This window comes from Equus przewalskii, chromosome 1 (genome assembly GCF_037783145.1).
Source record: "Equus przewalskii isolate Varuska chromosome 1, EquPr2, whole genome shotgun sequence".
In the NCBI taxonomy this organism is placed as follows: Eukaryota; Metazoa; Chordata; class Mammalia; order Perissodactyla; family Equidae; genus Equus; species Equus przewalskii.
In genome coordinates, this window is record NC_091831.1 from 39,122,320 (window position 1) to 39,143,704 (window position 21,385).

At 41.6% G+C, this 21,385-nt stretch overlaps 1 protein-coding gene and 1 pseudogene across 23 annotated transcripts in view; both read left to right on the forward strand.

Annotated features, from left to right (window-relative positions):
• LIPA (lipase A, lysosomal acid type) overlaps positions 1–21,385 on the forward strand; it is a 277,547-nt gene that overhangs the window by 204,602 nt on the left and 51,560 nt on the right. For 10 of the 23 annotated variants that reach the window (XM_070561856.1, XM_070561829.1, XM_070561846.1 and 7 more), the window contains exon 2: positions 2,159–2,329. The exons of the other annotated variants lie outside the window; for them this stretch is intronic. The gene's annotated coding sequence lies outside the window, so the exon portion shown is untranslated. The remainder of the gene's footprint in view (positions 1–2,158; positions 2,330–21,385) is intronic. 23 annotated transcript variants of the gene reach the window in all.
• Positions 16,586–20,447, forward strand: LOC103566589 (DNA-directed RNA polymerase II subunit GRINL1A-like; annotated as a pseudogene).

The window sequence follows — 21,385 nt, forward strand, 5'->3', positions numbered from 1 at the left end:
TCATTTATGTATGGGCCAGGTGTTGGCAGGCAGCAGAAATATTCTTACTGGACTCAATAGCTGCCTTTGAAGAATTTATATCACTATGGAAAACAGTATGGCAGTTCTTCAAAAAATTAAAAACCAAGCTGCCATATGATCTAGGAATCCCACATCTGGGTATACATCTGAAGGAAAGGATATCACTATGTTGAAAAGATATCTGCATCCCCATGTTCATTGCAGCATTATTTATAATAGCCAAGACATGGAAACAACCTAAGTGTCCATTGATAGATGAATGGTAAAGAAAATGTGGTATCTATACAATGGAATGTTATTTGGCTGTAAAAAAAGAAATGCTGCCATATGTGACAACATGGATGGACCTTGAGGGCATTATGCTAAGTGGAATAAGTCAGAAAAATACTAATGCTGTGTGATCTCACTAATGTGTTGAATCTAAAAAAACCCCAAACTCATAGAAAAAGAGATCAGATTTGTGGTTGCCAGAGGCAGGGGTGCAGGGGAATTGGGTGAAGGTGGTCGTAAGTGCAAATTTCCAGTTATAAGATAAACACGTACTAGGGATGTAACGTACAACACGATGCCCACTTCTGTATGATATATTTGAAAATTGCTAAGAGAATAGCTCCTAAAACTTCTCATCACTGCTGAAAAAAAATTTTGTTTATAACTATATGAGGTGAGGTGATGGATGTTAACTAAACTTATTATGGTAATCATTTCACAATATACATGTATGTCAAGTCATTATGCTGTAGACCTTAAACTTAAACAGTGTTGTATGTCAATGATATCTCAATAAAACTGGAAGAAAAAAAATAAAGACACTTTATTGAAAAAAAAGAATTTATAGCATATTTTTGAGTCCATATGATTTCTTCATTTTAGTTTGATTAATATGCTTTTGCATTTTGAATTTGTTTGGCTTTTTCCCCAGAGTAGTTTCAGATCTGGTGAAGCAGGTAGGCTATTTTTGGTGAGAATTCAGAAAAGTTTATGAGTAATTCAGAGCTTTTTGCAGATTTCCTGTTCTGTGCTAAAATTTACCCACACTATAAAGTATATCTGTTAGTATGGGGTTTGCCTCAAAGCCTCTATTAATGACCTCTCTACTCTGCTTCTTTATGCTTCTTCTGAAGTTTCAAGAACAAAAGATTTAAAGCATTGTTCATCAGGATTCAGCTCAAAGACCTTTCTCAGAAAATGGAGGGATTTCTCCATCGGTTGATTTCTGTCATTTTCCGTGGTCTGGCTAGAAGCCTTCGTCTGCAAGTCAGGGTCATGGCAGGACCTTAGCTCTACAAATGCATTTGGAAATCTGAAATCCTTCCTAAAGTTGGGAGCCTTCTTTATGCCCATCTTGCCTGTTTTCTACCACCTGCCACTCACATAGAAAGGTAACACCCAGATGTTTCTCTGACATTCTCCCGCAACCTCACAGCTGCTCACGACCTCCACACACTCTTCACCCATCCTTTTCTAGAGAATAGTCCCTTTTAACTAAATTCATTGGAGATTAAACTCTCAGTAAGCTAAGAGGAAGGGAAGAAGGTGGGGGGTATCATAGAAAAGGGCAGAGAGAATGGTGGGAGAGCCAGGTCTCTGTTCATCCTTAAAGCACTAGAGCCTCAAATGGACACCGCACCAAACAGAACCTCATGACCAGGACACCTTAGAACACTTCTCATCTCTCTTTTTTGGGCTACTCTACATCTATTAAGGTAGTCAAAAATGGCAGTTATTCTTCTGGGGGCATACAATTTTCTTGATACCAGTTGATCTTTCACACAAGCAATTCTCTCAAGTATATCTGATATGAGCTGCAGTAAAGCAGCTCCTATAAATCTCTCCTATTCTGTGTGTTTCCATTGTATACATACATTCTTTTACAATGTATTTTATTTATTATAATATACTTATTATTTAGAACATATTTACATATTATTTTGAATTATATAATATATAAAAATAATATTTTATATTATATAGTATAAATATTTCTATGTAAATATAAATATTATAGCAATATTTAAATATAGAATAAATATATTTATGTCAGTATATATTTTATATATATATATATATTTTTTTTAAAGATTGGCACCTGAGCTAACAACTGTTGCCAATCTTCTTCTTTCTTTTCTTCCCAAAGCACCCCAGTACACAGCCGTATATTCTTGTGAGTGCCTCTGGTTGCACTATGTGAGATGATGCCTCAGCATGGCTTGATGGGTGGTGCCACATCCGTGCCCAGGATCCGAACTGACGAAACCCCGGGCCACCCACCGAAGTGGAGTGCACGAACTTAACCACTCAGCCACGGGTCTGGCCCCTTTATCAGTATATTATACAGTATTTATATATTATAATTATATATTTTCTATATAATATATAAAAGTAATATATCTCATCATATATTACATAATACTCTATTTTATATTCTATATAATTTGTATGAGTGCATATATCAGTAATATATATTCTGTGTGCTTCTGTTATTGTTTTTTTTAACCTAAACTTAACACTTTATATTTTTCAGAATGCAATTATATTTTATGAGATTTCTTGCTTTTCCAAAGCATAAAGAACTATTTGGAGCCTGTCTTTATAATTTTATTTTTTTGGTTAATATTCCAAACTAACACAATATTAATTGCCAAGTCCTCCAGCTCTGAAGTAAAATAGGGCAACTTTCTAGCTGTGTGGCCTTGGGAAAGTTACTTAACCTCTCTGCCTCTGCTTCCTATCACATACAATTGTTGAAAGGATAATTTATCATTAGATAAACCCAGAAAAACCCCAAGGATGGTGCCTGGCAAATTACAAGCTGTTAATAAATGTTATTTCCATTAGGTTATTGCATCGTCATTCTGTGGGCCCTCCTCCCCAACCCCCCGATGGAAGCAGAGAGAGCTTTGTCTCATAGGGGTTGTTTTCAGGCCTTCTGGGTACAGTGACTCCAATCCCAGCTCTTCTTGTTTTGGACTTTAGCTTTTGGAGTCAGTCCAGCAGTGGCCTCTCTTGTTTGTCAAAAGTCTTATGTAAGGAGAGCACTAGTCTTGTCACCTATTTTTCTTTTTCTTTCAGCATAGATATGAGGTCATTAGAACTGAGAAAATGAAACCACTGTTGTTATTACTTCTCAAAGAAATGCAGTAAATTACTTTGTACTTGAAAAATTGTTCTTTCTCCTGTTGTCACCCTCTTGCTAGTCTCACTAAGACTCTTGGCCCTGAGCCTGATTCGGACAAAGAACTTATTCTGATCACGGATAGGGAAACTGAAGAAAAGGGGCAGGATTGTATAACGGGTTCTCAAAAAGTCAATGTCATCTCTTGTCCCTCACATTTATATAGCACTCTGTATTTTCATTGTTACCTTTGTAATACACATAAATGAGGCTGGAACACTGAAAAACAAAACAAAAACCTTGGAACACCAAGAACAAAACAAAACAGAAAAACAAGGGGGCATGCTCCCAAAAGGAGAGCAGGAAGGGGGTTGTTGTTTGTGTAAAAATAACCATATAGTAAAAGACACTAGGGAAGTTGAAACTGCAAGTTGTTCTTTCCTTACTTGGAAGATGAATGAATGAATGAATGGATGAATGAATTGAACGAATGAAAGAAGGCACCTTCCTGCTCCTAACCTAGTCATATCCCTAAACCCATCATGAGCAGCAGGGGTTGTTTTAAATAGTTGCCTCCATTTAAAAATAATCATTGATAATTTGTCAGTGATTGTTCCCTCTCTCTTGTCTGTATTTCTCCAAACAGCTGAGGAGAAATTCAGGGAAGCTGAACTCAGAATACATGTTTTGTCTGTCCGTCCATCTGTCTATCCATCTCTATTCATTCATTAATTCACTCAGTCAATATTAAATTTCAACAATGTGTCAGACACTGTTCTATGCTCCTAATATTTGAATACAGTACAAATAAAAATAAAGGTAGTGTGGAGGATGGGAATTGGCCACCCCAAGATATGTCTCTTTGGCATGAGGATTATTTGGGGCTGGTTACTTTTAATAAACTGCAGACAGGAAAGAAACTCTGAAAAGCAGAGTTTACTTACCCTTTGTTAAGAAACATTTACATTGTAGAGGAAATCTCCATCTGTAAAGGTGTCTCCCTCTCTGTACCAGGAAGGGGGATGACCTTATCTCAAGAAACTCTTAGTTGATGCCAAAGGCAAAGACTTAAATCTGCATCTTGTTTACTGTACTTGTGTGGTAACCTCTTGTAACTGACTCTCCCCACCCCCAACATCCTCCTTTGTCTTTAGCTGAATATGATATTTAAGGTGGTGGCTTCAGCCATTTGGGCGAGTTGCTCAGGTTGCCTGAGCCACTCCCACATATACATGTTATAAAGCTTTGTTTAATTTTCTCCTATTATTTGGTTTCATGTGAATTTAATTTGTTCTCCAGCCAGAAGAACCCACAGTGGGTAGAGGAAATGTCTTCCTCCCCTACAGTTGCCAACATTTATTGATCCTTCACTATGTGCCAGGAACTATTTTAGCTGTTCTATATATGCTATTGTGTTTAATCTCTGATTATGATTTATGACATATATTATGATTATCCCCTGTTTAGAGATCAGGAAACAGACACAAAGGGATTAAAATAACTTGCATAAGATTACATACTTTCAAGTGGTGGATCTTTGCTTCAGCCCTGGTAGTCTGGCTCCAGAACCAAAACTAGGACTAGAGTGAGGGGAGTGAGGCCCCTGAGGTGTAGAGTTTAAGGAGACACTTGCTCTCAGTTTGGTACAAATGCTGACCCTGCACTTGCATGACAGTGAGAGTGAGTGTCTCCTTAAATGACGTGCCCTCGGCGCCTCACCCCTTGCACTGCCTTGCCTCGGCCTTGTCCCTCACCTCCATTTCTAAACTCTGCCCTTTACAGCTCAACATTCTCTACAAAATTGTACTATGGAATAGAATGGTCACATTCTGATCTGAGCTTGCATTGCTGCCACACAAATTGTGTAGCTGAGGGTTGAAGATAATGTAGAAATAATGAAATCATAACATAATCTCCATACATTGCAGTTAGAAAGCCATTCCTGAAGCAGCTGGTATACCTTGGCATAGTCATCAAGTCATATAATAGCCCTTGGGCTTGAAAGGGATATAAGTGAATCACTTGGTAAAACTATTGTACTTTAAAGAAACTGAGGCCTAAAAAAGATAAAATAATTTTCACAAAGTGACAGAAGCACAATTGGCAGAAATGAAACTAGATCACTAAATTCCTAATTCCTACTTTCACTAAGTATTTCTGTGTATTAGTCAGGGTTCAGTGAGAGAAGAGGAGCCCCCAGGAGTTATATATACATATTTCTTAAGGAAATTTGATTTTGTGCAATTGTGGAAGATGGCTCAGTAGTCTCTGTGAGGCTCTTGTCTTTGTCTGATGTTAGAACTTAAAGCTCACAGGCAGGGAGTAGAGCACGGACAGGTCGGAACCACAGCCAGGGCTGCATCCTCACAACAATGGGCTGGCATCTGAGTCATCTCTCACTGCCTCCACCCTCAATGATGTAGGGGTCCTGCAGGAGGAGCTGGTGCCCTTTTCATGGAGCTAAACACACTCCTGGTCCCGGACTCAGAGACACTTAAGGAGGATCCAGGGAAGGTAGAGCAGTTGCAGGCCTGGCACACTAAGGAGTTGAGCCAGGAGATGAGTAACAATGTGTCCGAGCTACAAAAACACCTGCCTGCCCTTCCAGGCATAAAAAAGCAAAATTATTGCTTCTTTTCCACCCTCCAAATCACATGCAAAAATGTTTGCTGACTCACCCTGACTGGAAACATACCAGAAGGAAATTCTGGGAAACACAATTCAGTCTAGCTAAGTTGAAACACTACAAAGCTCTCAGTTTACAACTCTACCTCATTTTTGCCTAACTCAGTCATTATCACGTGAGCCTTTGGGCGTGCCTCCCAAGATTGAATGCCTTTTCATCATAACAAAATGTTGAAGAATAAAATGCCTTCTTGATTTCTGGGATAATGGCAGAAGAAGTCATAGCATCAGAAGCCTTTTCTAAAAACAGCAGCAACATCAACAAATTAAGTCATTCTTCATCTATGTATCTTCTGAGAGGAAGAAAACTCCAAGAAAGTCTATCCCTGGGGAAGTCACTTCCCTCTCATAACACATGGAAGTGCTAGTTCCTGCCAGGATCCCTGGCCCCCATCCTTATCCATAGTCTCTTGTCACAATCCCAGGATCAGGGGGAATATTCTTCATCTTAGCAGATTTCAATAGCAATAAACAACATTGTTGTATGAGTCAATGAATACAAGATCTGGGATGCTAAGGAACAGACATCAGTCAAAAATGTTTTTCAAAAAAATCCATTTCATTCCTAATCAAGATACTATAAATTCATGATCTTCCCTGGTTTCTCAGCTGTCCAATGTGGAGGTCTCTCTTTTTAACTTGTGGTCTGCTTTTCAGGACTGGAGCAGAGACTTGTGCATCCTCCCTTTTAGGAAGGACCAACACAAAAGGCTGCCTGGACTCAGGTATCATGGATGTATCCTATCACTGGTCCTCTCCCTCGAGGTCATGTGCCTCCTTCTCTAATTATCCCCAAATGACTGACAGTGATGACATCCATATATAAAGTTTTCCATGATCATTTGGGCACTAAAAGGTGGGTTTTTGCTCTTCTCTAACAGAGACAAATGAAAGCAACAAGTGTGCAAATACTCTTATGGCAGAGTGCAAGACCAGAGACAATCCTTTGCTCTATTCTAGATTCTTATTATTATTTAATTAAATTAGATCTCATAGAAAACATTGAAACATTTCAAATAGCCAAAAAATCCCCCAGTGGGCATCTGCACTTTTGTCCAAGGGTCCCTGGCACACCATCAGCAGCAGTTCCTACCATCTGGTGAATCTCAAGGATTCCAGGAATGTGAATCACAGCTATAATAAAGTTCTTTAGCAGAGACTGCAAACATTTTTTAAGGCCCAGATTGTAACTATTTTCAGTGTTATGGGCAAGATAGCCTCTGTCTAAACTAACTACTCAACTCTGCCATTATAGTGCAAAAGCAGTCATAGACAATAAGTGTTCCAATAAATCTTATTTACAAAAGCAGGGGGCATAGGATATTGAGTCCACCAACTGTAGTTTGTTAATTCTTGCTCTATAGCCCGATAAATTCTTCCTGTTCACAGAACATCTTAAGGAAATGGCCCCTAGTATTATTTACTCTACCTCCTTTTATTTCAAATTCATCCTATTAGTACAAACGACCTCAGGTCAGGAATATCTTATTGAATACCACAAACATGCCACCTCTGCCTATACACTGACTAAATCTTTTGACTAAAGTATTAATAAAGTCCTGCCAGTTGTAGCTTTCTCCTCTCCTTAGCAAGCTCTTTGCAGCTCCCCACTTTACGATATTTGTCTTAGCAGACCTCTTTCCTGGGTATCAAAAATGTTGTCATCAGCTCTGTTTCCATAGAGTCTTTCTTGATTCTTTAAAGAAGCATGGGTACACTGGGGTAGACATGGTTTCTTAAATAGGAAAGAAAAAGCACTAAACATATAAGAAGTCTTGATGGCAAAACACCACCTAGTGTTGACTCTATGGTACAGAGTGCTCTGAGGATTTAAATGAAGAAGTGATCACATCAAATTCTGCAAGGCAGGAATGGTTAGAAGTCTTTCCTGCAGAGGCAGTTCTTGAATGCTCATTGAAGGATGCTGGAATGTTATGTGGTTGTAGCAATGGTGGAAACTTTCAAAAATTTACATCGTATGTCAAGAACAATGAGGCCTTTATTTGGGAGTCAGAGAGCATATCATTTGACTGAACTCTGTGGTACATATAATTGTTTAGAGCAAGAGATACGTTGGAAGCAAATGTGGGAAGCCTTGAATCATCCATCAAAGGTATTATAAGAGAAACTGCCTTCATGGAGTGGGTAGTGGGGCTAAGCCAAGATGAATGAAGAGGTTTCATCTTGATTATCAACTCCCATGAATTGATAGTGAAAGACTGGAATGGTCTGCTGGGAAGGATTCTAAACTCACATCTGCACAGTGGTAAAAATGCTGTGAACAATTAATGATGTCCGCCATGGTCGTTGGAAGGAATAGTGGTGTATATTCCTCAGGTGTTTGGATAAGTGACCCCCATGGGCCCTTCAAGTGACAAGATTCTAAGATTCGATGCATCTGAAAAACGTGTTCTTGTTGAAGACTTTTGTTTCTCTATTCTGAAGGTTAGTTTCCATTTTTATTTTGTTGAGAGTATAATAGCTATGCAGTTGATTTGATCTTGAGTATCTTAACTCATTGAAATTCTGTTACAGTAAGAAGAAAGTGAAAGAGAGAAAAAAGCAATTTGGAAAAGGCCAACTTGAGTTGAATGAATCATCTGAAAAACACCTGTAGTTTCCTTTTTCTCTGAGCTTAGTATATAAATTGCATTATCTTTGGCAAGCCATCTAGGAAGAGAAAAAGGAATCATGTTGCCTAGTGACCACTCTCTTTATTCTACCTGCCACTGAAAGAGACCTGCTCTGACACAGGCACCAGGACTCACCTTTTCTAAACAGAAGCTACTGGCCAAAAAAAAAAAAAAGCAAAAGGAACACTTTTTTCCCAAAAAAAGGACGTGTTAGTTCTGGAAGGTAGTTCTCTTCTCAGCTGCCAATAAAAAGAAGCCTATTTTTTGGTTAACAGCTCAATTCTTCAGCATCAGAAATGTTAGAAACAATAAAGTCAGCAAAATCATGGGCTGGGTGCAATTGTGTGCCTGCGTATTCCTTCAACCATTCAAATTCAAAATAGCAAGATATAGATTTTGGTTCTTACATTGTTCCTCTAGTGGTGTTAAGCTCTTTCAGAATTGGAGTGCGATCTTCAAAGTGTTTACCTACCTAAAGTCAAAATAATAATAGTATATCAAGGCATGCCAGTGGAAAACTTCAGCTTGTTCCCACCTTCCTTCATCTCCTCCACCCCTCCCCACACTCACTTTCAGCTTCAGAAAAGAGAACAATGGGCAGTACAAAATATTCTTGGAAAAACTTATTAGGTGTCACACATGAAAAGAATCTATGTAAGTCCAGTTACCTGGATGCAGGAATCATGAATGCTCACCTTCTCAGGGCTCATCTAAGCAGTGTGGGGAGCAGATTTAGCTGTCAACTTAGAAGGCTGCTTCACCGAAATGGGGGTGGGGTGGGAGAGCCCCAACACTGAGTTACATTGTGTGTGTCTGCCCATTGACTCAAAATCATATGTACTGAGCCTGTACAGTATGCTTGATGCTGCACTGTAAAGATGAAACATGAGGAGTCCTGAGATCAGGGAGCTCTCGGTGTAGCGGAGGAAATGGAAACACAACTAAAATAGCCCAATGCAACGTGAGAATGGTCACCACACTGCTTGGGCACTCCTGGATGGTGTTTTCAAGCAGGAAAGGCCAGAGCTGTTAGATATTTTGGAAGAGAATGTTCAGCCCCCTGAACTCAAAATCAGGTCCAGAGGTCTTTAATGTCATTGCCATAGAAACATCCTCAACATACAAATTTAAGGATCAGTATTTCATCTAAATGATTAAATGTTGCACAGTTTTAAAGCATTTTACATTTCATATAAAGTATATATTTACAAACATGCATATATGGTGATATACACATGTATATGTTTTAATGGACAAGAGAAATGTTCAAGAATTTAAAGTAAAAAAATAACACAAAAAATCTGTGTGTGTGTATGTGTATATATATGTATATATATAAAACATAACAGTATAAGCCCAGGGATAAATTTCTAGCAGGACACTTATAACCCAGCCGGATTTTTTCCCTTCCCCCAACTTCCAGGAATGGCTGACCCACCCCTGTCATTCCACCACAGCCTGTGGAGGTGCAAACGCCCACCCAGATTTCTTCAGCTTCCCCTGGGCTTCCGTGCTCTGGCCTCCGGAGCTCCAGCTTCCTGGACATCATGTTTATGCCACTTGTTTTGACCTAGAAGTGAAATTAACACCTCTTCCCAGCGCCGGAAAATACTCGTTCACACACCGCAGCAAATGCCTCCCCAGAGTCGTCTGGCTTCCCCAGAGCCGGATCCTTTAGTCAGAGGACACCCAGCCCCCACACCCCATCTCTTTCCTTCCTGTACCAAGGGACAAGATGTTCTCCCACGCTGAATCCAGAAAATATATCAGTTTATGTTTCTCAAAAAAAGAAAAAAGAAAGAAAAGAAAAAAATAAATTAAAAAAAAATCAGAACCACGGTCCCCGCTCCAAAAGAGGAATTCTGATGCCGCTTGTTACTTTAAATAAAAAAATAAAATTCAACTCATTCCACACTAAAATGCTAGTGGAATCCCAGTGTTCTGAGACTGTGGGTTATTTTTGAGTTTTTTCCCTTGTGGTTTTCTGTATTTTCTCAATTCTCTGTGTATTCCTTTTCAAATAAGAAAAACAAAAGAAAAAAGATGTATTTAAAACACTCCTGAAAGAGGGTGTGGAGAACTCTTTGGGAAAGGAAAGTGGTGGGGCCATCAGAGCCCAGCTCAGGGAGAGCAGGTCGGTGAGTCGGCCAAGCCTGCCCCCTAGTGGAGAAGCATGATAGCACCTTCCACTCCTCCAGGGTCTGTTAAAATTGCCCTTGCAAAAAAAGCTCCTTGACGTAGGTCTTGGCGATAATTTTTTCATTATGACACCAGAAGCACAAGCAATAAAAGCAAAAATAAACAAGCAGGACTACATCCAACTAAAGCTTCTCACAGCAAAGGAAACATCAATAAAATGAAAAGGCAAACTGTGGAATGGGAGAGAATATTTGCAAATCATATAGCTGATAAGAGATTAATACCCAAAATATATAAGGAACTCACACAACTCAATAGCAAAAACAAAAAAAAGAAAAAAAATACAAGCAAAAAATGGGCAGAGGACTTGAATAGACATTTTTCCAAAGAAGACATACAAAAGGCCAATGGATACATGAAAAGGGGCTCAACATTACTAATTACCAAGAAAATGCAAATCAAAACTACAATGAGATACCACCTCACACTGTTAGAATGGCTATTATTAAAAAGACAAGAGATAACAAATGCGGGCAAGAATATGGAGAAAAGGGGAACCCTGGTGCATTGTTGGTGGGAATGTAAATTGGTACAACGACTACGGAAAATAGTATGGCGGTTCCTAAAAAAATTAAAAATAGAATTGCCATATGATCCAGCAATACCACTTCTGGGTATACATTCAAAGGAGATGAAATCAATATCTTGAAGAGATTCCTGCACCCCCATGTTCATTGCAACATTATTCACAATAGCCAAGACATGGAAACAACCTAAGTGTCCATTGATGGATGAGCAGTTAAAGAAGATGTGATATATATATATATATATATATATATACACAATGGAATATTATTTAGCCATAAAAGAAGGAAATCCTGCCATTTGCAACAACATGGATGGACCTTGAGAGTATTATGCTAAGTGAAATAATTCAGACAGAGCAAGACAAATGCTGTATGATCTCACTTATATGTGGAATCAATCTGTAAACATTGAATTCACAGAAATAGAGAATAGAATGATGGTTGCCAGGGTCTGAGGGGTGGGGGAAATGAAGACATGTTGGTTGAAGGGTATAATCTTCCAGTTACAAGATGAATAATTTCTGGAGACCTAATATACAGCATGGTGACTATAGTTAACAAAACTGTATTGTCTACTTGAAGATTTCTATGAGAGTAGAGATTTAATGTTCTCACCATAACAACAACAACAAAATGATAATTATGTGAGTGAAGAATGTGCCAATTAACCTTATTGTGGTAAACATTTCACAATATATGTCACGGTTCATCATATTGTACATTGTAAACTTGCACAAGGTTATATATCAATTATATCTCAATAAAGCTTGCAAAGGTAACCCAGTCTCCCCCTTTGAAAGCCAATGAATGACCTTTTCTCATCCTCATCCTCAGCTTGCCCCTGCTGACAGGAAAGGGGGGAGGCCGTTGCATTCTGCATGTACAAGACCCTGCCAGGAGGGGGCCCTGGCGGTTAGGAGGATGCAGGAGGGGGACAGCAGAAATGTAGAGCCGCTTCCGAGGCCACTTCCTTTCTTTTCTCCGTAAGAAAAACAGAAGAAAGAAACAAAACCCTGTTTCTCCAGCTCCAATTCTACCCACAATAGCAGAATCCAGCCCTGCCCTAGCCCACCCCCCACTCCCAAAATACGTCTGGGAGCTCCATGGAATGTTCTCAGGGTTTCTCCTCCCTGTCCCACTTGCCATGGCCACGCTCCTGCCCCTGCTCCCTCCAAAGCCCAAGCCAAGCCTGGTGTCGGCTGCTCTGGTCCTGTGTTGACTCAGCACGTGGCCGAGTTACAACGTGTGGAAACCGCAGTAACGAGGAGCTTTAAGGTTCTTTTATTTCAGTCTCCATCCTCAGGCTCTGGCACAAGCGCCGAGCACAGGGAGGATGGGCAGGCGGATCTAGAACGCAGTTGCTCCCGCAGCCTCCCCTCCCTTTACACACTGAGCCGTGTTCCTCAGACCAAATTTGTATTCTCCCATCCTCTCTTCCCTTCAATTCTTTCCCAAAAGACTCCTAGTCATTTCCGCAAATGACCCCCAGAAGGGCGCCACCCCATACAGTGGCACACCAGTAACAATTGGTCCCTGAATGCCCCAACGGCATGATGGGGTCAGACTCAGCTTAGCACAGCTTAAGTTTTGAAGCTGAGATCCTGCTTCTCTTGCCTAGACACACACACAATATTCACACACATAAATGCACACAGATACACACATTACATATTTGTCTATTTGAAATAGTTCTATCTCCAATTACTCTTGACATCCTACTGGTCACCCACCACCCCGCCCTCCTAACCTTTCATAGGATGATGGAAAATATATTTGTACAGCATTAAATCAGATAAGTATAGTCACTCCAATTGATTTTTGGCCCCTTGATACAATCTTCTGAATGAACCAGGAAGAAATCATTGCATCTTTTGGTGCCTCTAACTCTACCATAAAAGTAGGAGAGTGGGGTGGGAGTGGGGGAGATATATTGAGAATAGCTAGAGAGAGACAGACAAATGAAGATTGAGAACCAGTTTGGGCTGTCCTTCAAATCAGTTGAAAATATGATGAAGCTGCTCCAGAATGTACATCAGTCACTCATACCATCAGATTGGCTGAGCAGTGGCGTCGTGCTTTGCACTGTATCAGTGCGGAGAAATGTGTAGTAGATTTGCTGTGGTTGCTATAACAAATAATCCCAGACTTGGTATCTCAAAACCACAGAAATTTATTCTCTCCTGTTCTGGAGGCTAAAAGTCTAAAACCAAGGTGTTGGCAGGGCCACGCTCTCTCTGAAGCCTCAACGGGAGAATCCCTTCCTGCCTCTGCTAGTTTCTGGGAGCCCCTGGTGTTAACTTGACTTGTAGTGGCATTACTCCAGTCTCTGCCTCTATCTTTACATGGTCCTCTTCCCTGTGTGTCCCTGTGTCTTCTCCTTTTCTGTCATAAGGACACTGTCATAGGATTTAAGGCTTATCCTAAATCCAAGTTGATCTCATCTCAAGATCTTTAACCTAATGAAAAATAAAAATAGTAGCTACATTATAGTGTGCTACATGCCATGCACTGTACACATATTTTGGCTAATTCTCACAACAGCCCTGCAACCTTGGAAACCCTACAAAGTTGGTGTTATTAGTCCCATCTTACAAACAGGAAAATTGAGGCTCAGAAAAGTTGCCCAAGGTTTACAGAGCATACCCCTTGACTGTTACATCCTTGTTGCCAACTTCATTCATTCATTCATTCATTCATTCCACAAACATTTATTGAAGGCCCACTGCATGCCAAGAACCATTCCAGGTACTGAAGATAAAACAAAGAACAAAACAAAAATTTCTGCTTGCACAAAGTTGATATTCTAATGAGAGAGACATACAGTAAGCAAATACGTAAAACATATAGTATTTTGAATGGTGATATAGCTATGGAAAATCATAAAGCAATGTGTGCACCTTGTCAAACATATCAACTGACAAAATATCTTCAAGACAACTGGGAAATTTGAATATATACTTGTATATCATACTGTTAATTTGTTAGATTTGATAATGGCATGGTGGCTGTGTTTCTAAAATAAAAGTCTTTAAAGATGCAGACTGAAGTATTTATGGATAAACAGTGTTTGCAAAAGTGTTGCTAATTATTGATGTTGGATGATAGATATGTGAGAAACGGCCTTTATACTTTTCTAATTTTGTGTAAGTTTGAAAATTTCCATAATACAAAGCTTTGGGTAGAGGCGGCAGATAAAATATGCAAGGGGTTTTATAAGACCAGATAGATAGATCAGGTAAGATGTCACTAAGAAGGTGACATTGGAGAAAAGACTTGAATGAGGTGGAAGAGGGAGCTGTGTGTATCTCTGAGAAGGAAAGTTCCAGGCAGAAGTAGGAGCTAGTATGGAGCCCTGAGGTGGGAGTGTGGGAAGGGAGGAATGTCCTCCAAAGAAACTGGGTGAAACTATAAGAAAGAAATGAAAATATTATAATTGCTAGGTTCTCCTCTGCTTTATCGATATTAATAATGTACTTTATTGTGTCTTATGCAACAGAACATTTTGCACAGTATCACAATGCCTATTAAGTTGTGGCATCATTTTGAGACCAATCAGACTTTAAAGAACAAGGTTTTGAATATTTTAAGTGTAGACATTATGAGCTCTTTAAAAGCCAAAAATTATTGCAGCTTTTCAAACTATAAAAGGCCACTGAAGCATCCTACAGGTTTTAATTTCTAATAAGGTAAATATCAGTTGCTATAACCCACATAAACAAAAAGTTCTTTGGGGTCCTTAATTTTTTTTTTTTTTTAAAGAGTAGGGGGTTTTGAGACCTAAAAGTGAGAAAATCACTGTGGGTTGTCCCAGCCTTGTTGATAGGTCCATTTCTTCCTATGACCTCTTATGAAACTGTTGCTTTGGCGCTCCAAGTACCTCCTGACATCCCTGGCTGGGCCCAGGTTATTGGTCCTTCCAGCTCAGGAAGCTGCAAAGACCCGAGGGACCTGGATCACAGTTAGCTTGTTTCCTCCTTGGCATTTTTGTCTGGTATTTTCTTTTTCTTATTTCTTCTTTTTTCTTTATTCTTTTTTTCCCTCATGTTTCTTTTGCTTTATTCTCTTTTCTTTTTCCTTTATTCTTTTCACTCATTTCTTTTTTAGTTTGTTAGTATTTATTCAGGTTATTTTTCTTTTTGTCTGGCATCATGGTTCCCTTAGAAAGACCAGTTCCTTAGCTGAGCTTCGAACTGACTCTCTTTTGAGGTGATCTGAACCCAGCCTCCCGACAGCTCTCCCCAAACTTAAGCCGACCGTAGGCCCCTCGCCTCCAAGTGCGGCAGTGAGTCCAACACATTGCGGCCCCTCAGCCACCTCTGCTGAGAGGCTCATGCTGACGGCGTCTCCGGGAGACCACTGGGGAGAGTCACGGCTGGGCTGAAGGGGGCGCAGCACATCCTGAGTGGGGAAGCGAGAGCCGGGAAGGTCAGTAAGGAGACTCGCCTCCTCCAGTCCAGAGACTGTCCCACAGGCAGGAATCGTGAAGGCTTGGATCATCCCAACATAGTGAAGTATCTGAAGTGATGGCCGCTGAGGAAACCCTCTGCCTTGTTAGGCGGGGCGCTGGTGGAGGAGGGGTGTTTGAGTCCCTAGGGCTCATGGCAGCAGGAAAGACGAGAGGCTGAAGGCAAATTCCACCAGACGGTGTCTGCTGTGCAAACTGTCACCAGAAGCGTATTGTCCATAGAGACTTAAAGGCAGAAAAGGTGCTCGTGGATGCTGCCATGAATGTCAAACTTGCATACTTCGGCTTCAGCAACAAATTCACCTTTTACAACAAGCAGGATATCTTCTGTGGCAGCCCCGGAACTCTGCCAGGGTCAATGTCTGACCTGGTGGTTATATGGAGTCTGGAAGTTATTCTACATGCACGGGTTGATGGATTCCTGCCTTTCCATGGAGAGAACTTCTCAGAGCTGTGGGAGCGGGTACTGATCAGCATATATAACATTCCTTTCTAATCCACGGAATGTGAAAATCTGCTTAAGAAATTTCTCATTCTCAATCCTAGCAAGAGAGGCAGTCTAGAGCAAATAGTGAAGGATCCATGGGTTATTGTGGGTCATGAATATGAGGAACTAAAGCCCAAAATGGAGCCACTCCTTGACTACAAGGACCCCCGCGGGCTGAGTTCATGGTGTCCGTGGGTTACACACGGAAAGAGAGATCCAGGACTCACTGATAGGCCAGAAATACAATGAGGTACCGGCCACATAGTGCCCACACTGGGGCTAGACCCAGAGATTTTGCCCGAAGGTGAGACCCCAGCCCCTCCCTATGGCTATGACCACGGCGGCAGGAGGCCACTGGTTGCTTCTTCAGGAAGTTCAAGATCAAATCCACAGGAAGAAGTCTGTGTTTAAGGTTTGCCGGAATGAACCTGAAAGCAAAGACAGAGGGAGGACATGCCTCCCTCGCGCGGTGGGCAGGGAGGCAGGGATAAGAAAATCCAAGGCTTTCCAGCGGCCAAGCCGGCTCAGGGGGCGGACGAAGGTCCCAGCTCCGCGAGCCAGGCGACGATGCGGGAGACGCGGGGCTCCCCGCGGGGGGGACTCGCGCGCGGTGGGGCCGTGCACACGCCAGGGCGGCGCCCCCCGGCCGGCCAGCGCCACGGCTTCCAGGAGCGTCGCTCCAGGAGAACCAGCGCCTGGGGACAAGAGGAGAGGCCGCACTCGCCCGCCTGGGCCGAACGCAGCCTGGCCGGTGCTTCCCCGGAGCCCTGCTCTCTGCCTGGCCGTCTCCGTCTTCTCTTCCGCCTGGTGAGGGAGAAGAGATGGCTCTGGAAGACAAGCAAATACAGTTCCAGTGAGGACAGGCAGAGGCTATGACTCAGAGCTCGCTGGAGCCGGGGTTGGCCGCCATCTGTTGGTTTGGCAGAGGCTCCAGGCAGGCAGGGCGGTGGGAGAACTTTCTCTTGAAAAGGGAAGGCTCCACGGGTGCAGACTGGAGGCTGATAGCACCGCGGAAGCTAGAGGAGGACTAACTAGAGTGGGACATCTTATGTGATTGGTTTGGGGAGCATATTTGGCTTTCTCTAGTTGGACCCGAGTTGGAAGGGGAGTGTGGGTGTGGGGGGCATAAGAGAAAAAAGGAAGCTGGCAGTCCTTGACCCAAGTTCTGATGCCTGTTGCTTTACTGGAATAAGAAGCCCAAAGCAGCCACATAGCAATTTCAGCTTCCAGGTTAATGGAGCCATGAATCAATGTAGATCCATCACTCTGGACATCTCTCCTTCTAGGAACAATTAATATCTAGGTGAAGTGTTCAGAGCTCTTCCAATGGAAGAGAACAGCTTATAACCACTGTCCTTCAGAACCATCCCTAAATTGGGCTGGAGTTCTGCACTTGTATACTTGGGGGCAGTACCAGCATATCCTGCAGAATTGTCTATAAAGTGGCCCAAATAGTCTCTTCCTCAGTCAACTAGTCACATGGAAGTGCCTATGATGGCACAGGTAAAGACTGAGTGAAGAGACAGTGTGATAGAAGTGCAGGTCGTGGGAATCTTACTCGTTTGACTTACTTGAGCCTTTAGGTCCGAGAAGGGCTCAATTTTGTATATACCACTTCTACTAGATGATGAAGAGCTCCTGTGCACACCCTACTTTGTAGTTGATGGGTCAGACTACACACAATTCATGATGGGTAGTCAAGTAGTATATGACTTGGTGGCCTAAGGTCAAACATTCAGTTTCTGCTAGAGCCCTGGATAAGCCAGACACTGTTCCTTAAAGGAGAATAGTAATTTGCAGAGGATAGAGTAACTGCTCCAAGGTCCTAAGGGTGTGTTCTGTGACTCACCTAACAAAGTCTCTGTAGAGCATCTCTATCAGTGACAGATACTTTGGGCATCATTAAATCTGCTGGGTCATATGGCATAAGTAGCAGAGCAGCTTGCCTGCAGCTCAGACCTATTGCAGACTCTTCTCTTGTTCTGAGCTCAGGCAAAACTGGTAGCCTTTAGGTTATTCAGAAAATAGGTCAAAGTAGCAGGATGTATTGTCTCTAAACTCCAAGGAGGCCTGCTAGGCTCAGTGCCTCTTTCTCAATGGAAGTAGGGAACACACGCAACAACTTGTCCTTCACGTTGGAAAGTACATGTCAACAATGCTCCAGACACTGGACTCCTAGAAATGTCACTAAGGTGGCAGACTTCAGAAATTTTAAGAAGCTTATTTCCTACCCACTGATACACATGTGTCTTACCAAGGTGTCTAGAAGGGTCACAATTTCCTGCTTACCAGGTCCAAATCACCATAATACTATCAATATCACAGCAGACTAGCATGATGTCTTATGAAATGGAGAAATAGTCACAGTCTTTGCAAGCAAAGGAAATAGTGGCAGAGCACTAGAGACTTATATATGCCTGAGATAGGACAGGGAAGGTGCATTTCTGGTCCTGTCTGCTGGACGCAAACTGCTTCTGTTGGTCTTTACTAACGCAGATAGATGATACGGTATTTACCAGATGCATAGCTGTACACCACAGCCAGGGAATGTGTCAGTTTGCTCTGACAACAAAAAGACATCTGGAACAGCAGCTAAATTGGAGTGACCATCTGATTAAGTTGATAAAAATCCACTGTCACCAAGATCCATCTGCCCTTTGCATAAACATAATTGAGCAATCCTTTAAAGAGGAAGAAATTGGCATTAAGACCACACAACTAATAAATGTCTGAGCAAAGTTCAAACCCATCTGTCTGGCTCCAAAGTGTAAGTGCTCATCCCTACACCATAAGACGCCAGTGACTCTGTAATCACATCCAATTGGCACCACAAATCTGGACATGCAGATTCATTACTGGGAATTAGTCTCATTTTTTGGTAAAAAAAAAAATCTCCCCCAAATATTTAATAGATTGCACAGTAGTTACCAAAAATAAGATCCAATCCTTCTGCAATATTTGAATGGTTTCTGGTGGAAGTCCAAATCGTGACTGGCTTTCTAGATGGCAATTTGGTAACGTATCAATGTCCTTAGCGGCCACCGTGGGCGCAAGCAGTGGGGCTACCCAGGGGCCATGTGTCCACAGCCCGCCAGCCTTACCCAGGATGTCATTTCAGTTACGGCTTTGAGCCCCAGCTCCCAGGACTCAGGGCAGTTGAGTTTGGTGGAGCTGCGGGAGGCGTTGAAATGCCAGGAGAGACTTTGCACAATGAAAAAGTCACTTGCAAGTTGCGCACCGAGGGTAAAAAGATCTTAAGACTCTGTGGCCAAACTGCAAGTGGCCATTGCAGAACGTGAAGGACTTGGAGGTACAGGGAACGGTTTCATCCCATTAGATTAGACTGTAAGCTAAGGTGAGAAGCTACTGCAGGAGTGGATGCGGACTCAGTTAAGGTCCAGCATTCTGACATTAATGCTGACATTTCATGACCAGTTTCTGGCTCATCCTTTGTAGATACAGCAGGTCATCTAAAGGCCTGTTAGACTGTTCATCTCCACAAAACGGATGGAGAGACTTCAGAGGCGGAGTCGGCAGTGGGCAGGGGCAAGGCTTCCAGCTGCAGAGCCGGGACACCTGCCTTATGAGAAGCTGGTGGGCACCTCCCTCAGCATCTGTGTACAAGTCAAGCAGAAGATACTTCAGCTCTGACAACCTGTTTACTGCTAGGTTACAAAGGATCGCAACTGCACTCAAAGTGAACACCACACAGAAGAAATCACAAGTACTATAACTTGATAGGCCTTCATAGTGGAACTCAGAAGAAGCCACATTCATGGAAGTGCTAGAAATTCAAGCCAAAAACCCAGCCCCCATCACATAAATTTTTAAAAAATGTATGACCTTTCCAAAAAAATAACTCATCTAGTCGTCATCCAAGAAGAGGGGCTCCTGTTTCCTCAGAAAGAGGGCACAGGGAGAAGAGGCATCTTGAAGACATCACAGCAGCTGGACTGCTGCCATTTCACAATGTTCCTACACAGCTGCTTTCCTAGAAGGATCTTTGGCCCTTCAAAAACAGTTATGAGGAGATGCAAGCCAAGCTCACAGGATAAAAATTAGCTGAAAGATTGAATATTAAAATGCAGAGCTCTAATCCGGAAGGGGAGACTTCAGGCGAAATACTGAGAAGTGAGGGATGAAGACGGCAATCAGTTCTCCGATGATGTATTCTGAATACGGGCATTGGAATAATCTCCTACATCTGCCACTGTTGAGATGAAGTTATCTTATATCAGACTTTTTAACAAGTATCAAGATTAGTGTCAGACACTATTGAGGGCAAGAATTTTATAAAGTTACACTAAGGGACCTATAAACAAATGCCCAGTTCATCTCATGAAGATGAGTTTCATGTGCTTGAAAAGTTTAATATTTGAATATTCTGTTTAACCACATTGTATTTGTCATGCATTTGTCTGACTACTGCTTATGGTGGAGCACTCTCTTTTTTTCTTGAAGCTAAATGAAAGCAGCTGACTACTTTTTGACTTATTCTCAGGTCTGTCAAATATTATTTATTATGGGTCTTTCAGTGAAATACTTAGTTGTGCCGAGCATCACCTACAATGAATTAAGAAGACATAGCACCCTTCTTTTTTGGATACAGAAGGAAGCAGTCTAGAGAATTTTATGCATTTTTTGCATGGGGTTGTTGAAATATTGGATGTGAAGTACCTAGGAAGAAGCTCATAGGAAATGCTTAACAAATGTGTATTTCCTCCTTCTGTCTTCCTTTAGGAAGAGTGTTACCTTTCCCCTGGTTGGGAATAAGGAGTACTTCTAGTAGAAGCTGAAAGGTGGAAGGTCTTCCTAGGTGACCGAATTTTCCTGGAGCAGCCTGGGTTAGGAAAAGTCTAAGATGATGGATGGAAGTGAAGGTTGTGCTCTTCCTGTGTTGAGTTCTTTGATCTAACAGATGATAGGTTCATTTACTGGACATTAACATTTGGAAAGGAAATTAATATTTTCAAAAGCTACATTTGAATTGTTGTCTTGCCAATACATCACTTTAAATTTCCCTGAAACGGGCACACATTTAGGCTGCAGAAAACTTGGTCCCACATATATATACTTTCATGTCACCTAAAGTATTATATAGTTGTCTCCAGAGAAATTAACACTTATGTTATTAAAGATTTATTTGTCTAATATGTTGGTGACTTTAAACAATTTTGAAAGAAGAATAAAATATTAATCAGAGCAAAAATGATAAATCCTTAAAGGAGTGCCTATGTTAGACCTACAAGTTTT